Below are 10,162 nucleotides of genomic sequence, written 5' to 3'. Positions count from 1 at the left end.
CAGCGAACAGCCCTAATATCTGTTTCAAGGAGGGTGTTATTTTAGCTGCTCTTAAGATATAGAAGTCCTGATCAAAGCAGATTTAATTATAGCTCTGTTCTGTAATAATCCTATGGAGGGAACAAATGAAGAGTCTCTCCCCTGGCTTCTTTGGCAAGCCGTTATGACAATTAATCAATCCACAATTCTGGTGCTGTTTACTTTTTAATCAGACATTTTAATCCACAATTACCATTTACTAAATATTAGGCACATTTCTTCCTCTCAGAAATCATCAGTTTTTGTAATAATGTGTCTTGGTTTTTAACTTCAGATAAGAAATCACACCAAAAGTACCACTGTCCATTAAAAAAAGTAGTTTTGTAAATACATTTTTATACCAAATCCTTGTGTTTTTGCAGTTTCGCCCAACTTATGTGCTTTAGATCATGAAGCAAACTTTAATATTAGACAAAGATTACCAGAGTAAACACAAAATGCAATTTTTAAACCAACCTTGGTGATAAAAAATATCATTGCAAAGTTACCCTCATTAAATCATTAATGCACTTTTGTTATTTTCAGAAATTTGCCAGAAAAAGAGCATCCTACTGACAGTAAAACATGGTGGTGGTAGTATGATGGTGGGGGCTTCTTTGATGCTTCAGGACATGCATACATAGCATTCCCTTATTATTTTACTCTGCAGCAGAAAATCCCAAAGGAGAACATAAGGCCATTAGTTGGATGTTTGATGTTAGAAAATCTTCATTTTTATCTCATAAGGGTGTTAAAGTGATTTTTATTTTTGATAATATTAAGACCATAATATTTCTGAAAGGGCTGGTTGCCCCATAATTTACTGATAAAACCCATTAACAAACTATCAGAATATTAATAACGAGTTCTTCTTGAAATTAAAACATATTGAATTTCTTTTCACATTAATCAGTCCATGATTTTGTGATTGTGAATTTTCTGCTTTTAAAATCACTGATTTTGTGATGCTAATTTAGAAATGTTTGCAAGAAATTTAGCTATATTTGCAGTTATGTAAAAGTGACTTTTTTATATCAATAAAGGCAGCAGAGTTGCACAAGGAAGAAATACTTTTAACTGCAAGTGTCTCATAAACTTTTGACCATTTTTTAATAAAAAAATTGTAATAAAGTCACAATTATGCATTACCATAAAAAAAGTGTGGAGATTTAAACCTTTTACGTGAAAAAACACGATTGCAGAATCTCAAAACCTGGAGGGGCTGATTGATGTGATTTGGCAATAAACTGATAAAAAAACTCCTTTGATTTGATTGACAAAATAATTTTTAAGTAAACAACAATTATCTTGAAGGTTATTTGTCCCACTGGAGTCAAGAGGGCCACATAAAAAGCTACGGCGGGCTGGATTTGAAAATGCCTTATTTGAAGAGCCTGTGTAAGTATAATATGTTAAGTTGGCTTGCCATACAGAGAGGGGCGGGACTACCCGGACTCCCCTCCCTGACCACAATGACGCCGAACAAGAAACCCGGAAACATCCGCAGCAGCAGCAAATAGCTCTTCTTCTCCTTTGAGCCGCTGCTTCCAGCGTGGTATCCAGACGTCGACTCCCGTGTTTCTCAGCGAGCATCAAGGTAAATAAAAGAAACAACGCTAAACAAACAGATAAGATCAGCACATTCGCTACTTTTCTGCTTTTCTTTCCCGCTTCTCAACTATCCGCCTCCAGCTTCCACCAGTTGCCAGTGAGCAAAGCTCGTTTTCCTGTTACATCAAGCTCCTCTTGTCGGTGAATGAATGAGCCAGAAAAACGTGTGCTGCTCTATAATAAAACCCCTGCCTTACGGCGGATTAAAACAGCGGAAAATGTTACCATAAACTCGCCGCATCCTGTACATGTACCGTTAACTTCCTCTTTTCAGAGCAGCGGTTTTCTCGGGTCCGCTGCTAAGGCTGCTGATTTTTCCTTTATTTGGACCGAGTCTTTGAACGTTACACGCTTGACCCGTAACGTGTGATTACAGCCCGGCTGCGGGCTGGCTGTTTGGCCTTTACATTACAGTATTTACCCAGGTTTAGACTGAAAGCGTGCGGCTCGGATAGAGAAAACCTTTCAGGCTGCAAATGATGCATCATTAAAGGAAATGCACACACTGACAGCTGGGCCATGTGTGGAGCTGGTTAGTCTTTGTTTTAATAGGTCTAGAGGTAACCACACTAATGCATAAAGTTGTTTTTATTTGCTAGATTTTTATGTTGAAGTCAGTAACCTAGTGACTGAAGCACCATTCCTCATTATTGAAGCTAGAAGGGGAAAAATAGCGAAGTCCTACTTTAAATTAAGGAATTAATTGCATAACAAATTAAAATTATCTTGATAATTTCCATTTCAATGATGATTTTAAAGGTAGTTTTGTTTACAGAAACATATTCATGATTTAGGTTGTAAGTGGTTTTTATTTATTGTTTTTATTTTGGGTATTTAAAATATCTTCCACAGTTGGGTGTTGTTTACAAAATTAATGTTTGTAGGACTTTACAATTATTATTATTTCTAATAAGTTCAAAAAAGTGCAAACAAAATGTAGTTGTGCTTATAAAATAAGAGTGATTTATTTAATTCTCTGGGATAAATAACATATTTTTGAATTGAATGGAGGAAGTTTTATTGTAGTTAGGAAATATCTTTCTGTATCCTGGCATCTTCGCTGCATTTAAAGATGTCTTATTGTAGGAGTCTGTGGGATATTTTTTATTTGTTTCTCAGTAAAACCATATGCTGCTTCATGACTTCATTTTATTTCCTCATTCCAGCGGTTTTTAAAGTTTCAGCTGGAGAACAAAACATGAAGTTTCTTGTTTTCTTTTAAAAGTTTGACAGATTTAACCGTTTTACTTCAAGGACTGTAACATAAAATAAAAACATAGTGTGAACTATATGGTAGTTTTTGATTAAAACTAGAAACAAAGCTTAAAAAGGTTGAAGTCCGTCCTAGCATTTGTGTATCTATACACCAAAAAATTATGTTTTTGTTTTGATGTGTATAAAGACAGAAAAACTCATAGCGCATTTCAGATGCAGAGAAGTAAAGTCATTGTTACTTTTTTTTAAAAACGGCTTTGCTGTATCTACAAGACTTTTTTTTTAGGGGTTTGTTTTGCATAAATTGCCAAAACAACCATAGCCTTGTCACAAAAAGGCTGCGTGTTGTTTCCTTCCTGCCCAGCCTTTGCAATAGCTGTTGCTGAAAGTGGAAGTGAAACACTAAGATAGCTAAATTTGCTCATCACATATTGTGAAAGTGCCGCATAAACATTAAACCTGTTTAAAAAGGAGCTGAGGCTGCTGGTCAACACACTGACAATAACTGACAATAACTTTTAAACCCTTGGAATATTTTGTTACCCACCACACTTTTTGGGAAAAATGTTTAATTTAAGTTCATTTATTCAGCGATGGAGGGATTAAACTCACTGTTAAGCATGTCAAATTTTTCAGATTTTAATCGATTTTCTTATTTCTTTCCTAAAAAAGAAATTACAAAAGGCGGAAAATATTTTCAAAAATCGTTTTCTATTGCTGTTATCCCTTCTGTAAGTTGTACAACAAATAAGTTTTGTTTAATTACAAGAATGTAGTCATAATATTCACAGAATAAAACAGTTTTACCAGAAAAACATCTTAAAAACACGAGGAAAAAGTTGTTTTAATGATAAAAAAGCTTTAGAGTGAAGATCTGTTGTGATTACATCAGTCTGTGTCGTTCTGTCTTCAAAATAAACAGCTGTTTGCACAATAGTTTCAAAATCCTGCCAATGAAAATAATTTTATACGGATCTGTGGAAAGATTAAGTATTTTCTTAACTGTAAAACTTACACCAAGATGCTCAACGTTCGTCTTTTTACTTTATTTTTTCTTTTTTGCTGGAGTTCTCATAAAATTGTTGCTTTATTCTTCTAATATTATGACTCTACCCTGGTATTTATTTTAGTATTGTTTTGACTTTATTGTGTACAAATTATTCTCATATTATTACAACAGTTTTCCTTTAGTATGATTTTATTCTTGGGTCAATGTATTGATAAAACCAGTTCACAAAACTGCTAAAATATCAATGAATTCTTAAAATTAAATATTATTGAACATCTTTTCAGTCCCTCCAGGATTTCGTGCAATAAAAATCAAAGTGTTCTAACATAAATTTAGAAACATTTGTGGCTATTTATGATGGTAGATGTGACTTTTTATTACTCGCTGCATAGATCATGGACTGCAATCTGACATCAATTAAGGCTGAGGCAGCTGTTTAGTACAAGTAAGAAAGTTGTTGATGATTTTTGAGAAAAATTTGCAATTAACTCCCAAAACAAAGTGCAGCAATTTGTTGATTTTGTGTGAATTTCCATCATAATTCTCAAGAAACAGGAGAGGCTGATTGATATAATTTGACAGTAAACAAATAAAATGGCATTGATTTGATTGATAACATAATATTAAAGCACACCTAGTGTTTGGTCTATGATCTAGAGGGCCACATAAAAAGCCATGGCGGACCAGATTTGGCCCTCGGGCCTCGAGTTTGTAGCCTAAACAGTCTAAGTTGGATATTTTTATTTTTATATTTTTTTATTGAGACGTTCTGCTGCTGTACGTAATAAATGTGAATGGCTTTGGTTTATTTTTCTTGCCACTGACGTTTTCCTTACTTTGCACTATTTCAAATGATTGGGAGGCATGACAGTACCTGACTGGTGCGCCGGTTGTAGGATGTTGGACATGGTAAAACTTGTTGCATGCTCTCTCATAAAGTGGGAGAGTTGGTTACTTTCTTCTCCAAGAAATCCTTTCCACCTCCTCTTTTATTTACCGCTGCAGCCCAGAAAGTGTCAGAAGGAAGAAAGTGAGCCTCCTGTTAAGTAAGTTTTTGTTTGTTCAGAGAACAATCTGTTTCTGTCTCTTTGTAGAGCAATTATGAAATGACAGAAGTGGTAATCTGTTCACCTGGCACAAAGCTGGAAGTCTCCGTCATGTGCAGGTAGAGACGTGCAGTCGCTCTTAGGCATGACCCTTTTCTTGGAAATTAAACGTTTATCCCATGCGGTGCAGCAAAACGGAACAAAGGACAAATGAAACCAGCCATAGAAATCCAGTGAGTGAAAGTTTTTCACATAATTTCTCCTGAGAATTATGTCTTTAAGAGGAAACAGATGGCAAAACTGCAGTGGCTCCAATTCCTGAAACCTAGAATGAGTGTTGCTGTTATATCTGTGGATATTAATCGTATTACCTCAGTTATAGCACAGTTTTATGTTATTTGCAATTGCATGAAAAGGTTTTTTCCTACTTCTGCTAAAATAATTTAATTACTGAATTACCTATAATAAATGCTTTCTATTCTTTCCTATTCCAATATATTGATTATATATTGACAAGTAAAGTTTGAGCAAAACAGAAAGTACCCATTTTTTTAAGTATATTTTGCATTGACTGGTTCATAGGTCAGCTATTCCTGTAGCTAGCCTGCAGTCTGCTGCTTAACAGATGTGCAGATGTGAGCTGCTTGTTTAGTGTGTGTGTGTAAGGGCCAGAAATATCACATGAATTTGTCTTTAAGTAAGAGAAAAGTGCAGTCGCCTCTCTTTGTAGCCATCTGTCGGTTTATTCCCACCAATCCTGTTTAGTTCGCTTTAATCCGACTCTAGTTTGTTTGCCTAAAAAGTCCAGTTTGTTTGGGAATGTCTGAATGCGAAATAAAACTGATGTGGACCAAAAAAGTGAACTCTGGTCCGCCTAAAATCCTTTGTCTTGGTTTGGATGAAGTAACTCTAACGCAGTTTGATGGATATGTGAATGCAAAGTGAACCAAAGACTGCTCCAAAAGCAGGAAGAGGACTATAACGCAGGGCATTATGGGTAAAAAGAACCAAAACAAATGTGTCTAACACTAGCTGGATAAATGAAATCTGATCTTTTGCCTAAATCCTACAACCATTTTTGTTTACATTTCTTAAAGAAGGGAGTTGCGCTCTTTCTTCTTTGTAGGCTTTCCTATAATTTCCTTTAGTTGTTCTTTATGTAGCGCCACCACTGGACAGGAGGGTAACAGGTTTTTAAGAGATTTAGTTTGTTTGATACAGTGGAGTGTGAAAGTGAACCACAGTGGCTGAAAATGTAACAAATTTTGCGATTTTGGTCCCAAATCAAACCGAATCTACTGAACTATCAGGTGTTAAATGCACAGCAACTACTCTATCATTCATCAAACCAGAGAAAACTCTGGTCAGTCTAGTGTCTCGTTCACAGCACTACAAACCATATGAGAGAACATGTCTGAAGTCTTTAAGGCCTGGTGGTGTTTCTACCTGAAAACGGCCAGTGCCTACTTTCCACTGTTGCCATGGTTTCACCTAATGTAACCACAAAACCAGGCAGTAGTCTGAAGTTCTGTCCAGACCTCGCTGGCTTGGACCAGACCCAGAAGTCTGTCTTTAAAGCCACCATGTGCCACTGAGCTTTGTTCTGCAGGTTGGGTTACAGCAGTTATTCTTGGTATGAGGATTGCTCCAGCGGCTGGTAATATGCAAACCATTTCCAGCAGCAAGCGGACACACACCCCGACTTGAAACGTCTCAGCTACTACAGCCTTTGTTTCACATTCAACACGTTTCTATTCACTTTCTACTGAATGTTTTCCTAAACCTTCAGATTTCCCAGAATATCAGTTTTGTGTGCTTGGTTATTTTTAGCTTGTTTGAGGTTTAAGCTCCTTATTCCATTCGAGGTGCGTTGTTTTTCTGCTCTGTAGTAGGTTGACACAATAACATGAGCAATTGTGTAACTCGTGGAAGCCTAATAAAACAACCACAGGCTCTCCAGCACAGCTTGGAGCGTAAGATTTACATGTTTGCATTACCTCATAGTATCCACTGTGTGCAATGCATATACTGTTGTGCTGATGATGAGTCCGGCTGCCTCTGGCCTGCACAGAAAACGGCCTAATTGATCTGTGGTAGTGCTGCTGGTGCAGTTATTGGGATTAGCATTCTCTGACTGATCCGCCGGCCTGTTCAGCTCTCTGCTGCAGCGTCGTTAATATTCGGGAAGGATTTTTGACAAAGATATTTAAATTAGTTCAACGCTATTTTGTGCCTTTAGATATGAGTTTTACAGAATAGTATTGAAAATAGGGCTGCAACTAATGATTATTTTAGAAATCGATTAATCTATTTTCATGATGATTAATCAGATAAAAAAATTCAGTTTTTTATCTGAAAAAACTGAATTTATATAAAGGCTTAATTGTATAGCATTTTTTGCAATTACAGGATTAGTTTACAAATAAGGAAATATTTAATCTTTTGACACATCAGCATCAAATTATTGGTCCCCTTTTATTTGAGAAGTACTAATATAGTTACACACAGATGCATACTTGGAAGCCTTTTTCTGTTAATTATGATGATTTTTCACTTGTAGAATGAAGAAAATTATATTATTATTACATCAGACCATTAAAAAACAAACATTTTTAACAGAAAATTGTGGGTTTAATGCTTAATACCGGCTTAAAGGTTGTTAGATTAAAAATACCTTTTGTAAATAACAGGCCTCATCTTAATGATTATTCTAGATTACTGAATAAGAGCTGTATAAACTGCTGGAGGGATTTGTTTTCTTCAGGCATGGCTGGCTCCTCGATTTCATGCGATTCTCCATCTTGAATCGTAGCTGCATGTTCGCTCTTGTCTGTCAGCGGGTCGGAGGTGAAATGATGACATACTTGAGTCATTAGTGAGGGAAGAACAGCCTGCCGCCAAATTCATGTTTCTACACATGAATGACTTATTAGAGAGCAGGACGTTTGTGCAGTTTTTCTTCTTGCTTTACTCTCACTGATGTGTTTCAAAGCTCTTTAGTACCTGAAGTAGGGCTGGACAATATATCAATAAATTGGGATTTTTTTTCCCCCCGCCAGTAGACTCATTGGGTTTCCATAGTTCAAAGTGAACTTATTTGACAAGATGCAAGAGTCAGGATATGTTTTTATTTTTATTTTTTATGAGAATAAAGTTGTATGACGATGAAGTCTTAATAAAAATAATAATAATAGAAACTTATTTGATTAGATGAATCCACAAATAAACGGGTTCACTGTTCATTGATTAGGGCTGCAACTAACAATTATTTTAGTTGTCGATTATTCAGATAAAAAAAAAAAATGGCTCGTTTTCATTTAACTACACAAGCCCTTTATATACAATATTAGAGATGCATTTAAGATACAATTTTATTGCCTAAATTGTAATACTATAGCATTCCTTTAGGAAATCTGAACCATGTGAAGCTAAAACTGCAATTTCAGAAGTTTTGGAGAAAATATATTTACAAACAAAGGTTGTTTTTTTTTTATCTTGAATGCAAAATTGATCTTTTTGTTCAGCTTTGGCTTATTTGCTACACTGTATGTTTGTTTTTATTTTCTCTAAATGAATAATCGATTACTAAATTAGTTGATGATTATTTCTGTAATCGATTAATCACGATAAAGCTGATTAATCACTACGTCCCTAGTATTGATAAATAACAATACTGTGTTTACTTGTCCAAACATCTATAATTTTCTACATTTTACCAACACATACAAATCTGAAAAGTTTGGCTTTAATCTTTAACCCCTAAATTAAATAATTTGTTAAATTCCAGTGAGAAGTGGTGCAAGATCATTATAATGATGAGAAAATAAATAAATCACTCTGGAAAATTTGTGATGTTGCCATCTATATCCAGCAATAACACCGCAGACTTTTCTTCAACATGAACTGGATAGCTGGTCCGTTAATGGGAAGATGGATGGAGCTAAATAAAGGCCAAAAACCTGCTAAAAGTAGTTTTACAAAGGATCGCCTCAGGAGGCCTGAATATAGAAGCGCGCCACATCCTTTTCCTCCCACTTCACAATTATACACCGGTTTGTGTTGGTCTGCAGCATTTAAAATCCAAAGAGCCAATTTTGCCCTCAGTTCAGCTAAATAAAATTCATTTAGCCACAAATGTTACCTGATCATCCAGGGAAAAAAAACACTTGTAATTTTTGATGACTATCTACTGTTGGAAATTTATTTGTGCAAAACCGCCATTTTATGATTAGAAGATTTAACTTCTGGAAATTCAGGATTTGGTTTCCATAGTTACGAATGATGTCACACACCCAGAGCCGCCATCTTGTTCAGGTCAATTCTACGATGGAATATTAAGGCAAGGCTATGATCTTTTATTTGCACTTATGAGAATTAAGTTATAATATTACAAAAAATAAAGTCAAAATTTTCAGAGAATTAATAATTTAAGAGAACTGCAAAACAAAAAAATAAAAAATTAAAATGAGAAATGTTGAGCATCTTATGAAGTCATGTTTTGGTTTTACAGAAAAGGAAATACTTCATTTTTTTAACACATTATTATCATTTGCAGAACTTTGAGTTTATTTTAAAGAAAACTACACAGAAGTTGATAACTAGAAGCTTTCAATTTTAAGATGTTCTGGTGAAATTGCGCCTTTATTCTGATAATATTATGACTTTATTTTGTAATTAAACAAAAAAAGCCACTTTTGGAAATATTTTATGTTTGCAATTTCTTTTTCAGAAAAGAAAATAATAATAAAAAAAATTGATTAAAATCTGGTCAGGTTGGAAAAAATCTTAGATTTTATTTAAGACTTTATTCTTGTAATTAAACAAAAATTCTCGAAGCTTCAGCTTCGTCGTACAACTCACTCAAGGGTCAGTTGAAATAATAGGGTCAGTTTCTGAAAAGCCACTTTTTCAGAAAAGAAAACAAGAATTTTTTAAATTAAAGACGGACCTGGTTGGCAAAATGTGAAATTAAAACAGTTTAAAAGCGCTGCGCCGTGGTGTGAAAGTCTGTTTCCTCTCATCCTGTATTACTTGACAGACTACAGTATTTACATAGATAATATGTGCTAGACATGCAGTCAGCTTCTTGTTGCTCTATTTCTCTGCTCTTCTCACAACATTTGAGATGTCATTTTTACAATCTGTAACTTCTGCAAATCCCCTGCTGCATTGCTCATAAACCGAGTGCTTTCTTACTTTGTTATTCTTTAATTGACCCACGCTGAGTGTTTTGCTGTTAAGTAAGCTGAAAATACAGTCTGGA

At 35.0% G+C, this 10,162-nt stretch overlaps 1 protein-coding gene across 1 annotated transcript in view; it reads left to right on the top strand.

Annotated features, from left to right (window-relative positions):
* Window positions 1-1,498: 1,498 nt before the first annotated feature.
* The window catches only part of cyribb (CYFIP related Rac1 interactor Bb), a 43,605-nt gene continuing 34,941 nt past the window's right edge, over window positions 1,499-10,162 (top strand). The window contains exon 1 of the mRNA XM_088001203.1: window positions 1,499-1,615. The gene's annotated coding sequence lies outside the window, so the exon portion shown is untranslated. The remainder of the gene's footprint in view (window positions 1,616-10,162) is intronic.

Source organism: Poecilia mexicana, unplaced genomic scaffold (genome assembly GCF_051168715.1).
Source record: "Poecilia mexicana isolate PSO_F unplaced genomic scaffold, ASM5116871v1 scaffold_20, whole genome shotgun sequence".
Classification (NCBI taxonomy): domain Eukaryota; kingdom Metazoa; phylum Chordata; class Actinopteri; order Cyprinodontiformes; family Poeciliidae; genus Poecilia; species Poecilia mexicana.
This window is presented reverse-complemented; position numbering and strand designations above follow the sequence as displayed.